The sequence below is a fragment of the Chiloscyllium plagiosum genome, unplaced genomic scaffold (assembly GCF_004010195.1).
Source record: "Chiloscyllium plagiosum isolate BGI_BamShark_2017 unplaced genomic scaffold, ASM401019v2 scaf_57371, whole genome shotgun sequence".
NCBI lineage: Eukaryota > Metazoa > Chordata > Chondrichthyes > Orectolobiformes > Hemiscylliidae > Chiloscyllium > Chiloscyllium plagiosum.
Window position 1 is genome coordinate 1 of NW_025115132.1, and position 1,009 is coordinate 1,009.

The following is a 1,009-nucleotide window of genomic DNA, read 5'->3' on the forward strand; positions in this document are numbered from 1 at the left end:
ATCCAGGCTGCGGTGAAAGCTGGTCAACCTACATATGTAACATTCACCTGGGTCACTGCAAAGGTTTTGGCGAAATCTTTGTGTCTTCATAAATTGTTCTTTCAACATCTGATGTATTTCATGGTTTCAGGTGTTTTACGATGGAAACAAAAAGGCTTCGTGCATCTGTGATGGCCGAGTGGTTAAGGCGTTGGATTTGAAATCCAACGGGGTTCCTCACGCAGGTTTGAATCCTGCTCGCAGCGTTATACTCGTTAAAAGCCTCTAATCTCTTAGTGGTCTTTTGCATATCATGAAGCTTGAGCGAGACTTTCAATTAAAAGTCGATTTTCGACCCAGTCAGTTAAAAGAATAAACTATGTGTCGAGACTGAAGAAAGCCACCAACGTCAATAAGGGTCAACACACTTGATGAGATATTGTGAAATTTAGATGCTCGGGCGCGAATGAAGCAAAGTATGATGCAATACAAAACATGTAACTGCAGACCTCATTTTCTCGGATCTGTTGAAAGACAAGCTGAGATAATAGGTCAGACCCACAATTTGTGATGATTCCAGACTAATGGAGTCACAGAGTCATACAGATGCAGAGCAAGGAAACAGACCCCTCAGTCACATCGTCCTGCAGACGAGATATCATAACATAATCTATTCCCATTTGCCAGCACTCAGCTAATATCCCGCTAAACCCTTCTTATTCATAGAATCATCCAGATGGCTCACAGACTCCACCACTTCCACTGGCAGCACATATCATGCACATGCCCCCTCTGCGTGTACATGTTATCCTTTAGGTTCCTTGTACAGCTTTCAAGTCTAACCATTAACTTATGCCATCTCGATCTGGACTCCACCATCCGAGAGAAAAGACCTGGTCTATTTATCCTATCTCTGCCAATTATGATTTTATCAACCTTTATAAAGGTACTCCTCAGCCTTCGATACTCCATGGAAAACAACCTCAGCGTATTCAATCTCTCCCCATAGCTCAAATCCTCAAACCCTGGG

The 1,009-nt window shown here is 42.9% G+C and overlaps 1 non-coding gene across 1 annotated transcript; it reads left to right on the top strand.

Moving 5' to 3' along the window:
* Window positions 1-164: 164 nt before the first annotated feature.
* trnas-uga lies at window positions 165-245 on the top strand. The gene has a single exon. It is a non-coding gene; the product is annotated as a tRNA-Ser (tRNA).
* Window positions 246-1,009: the final 764 nt, after the last annotated feature.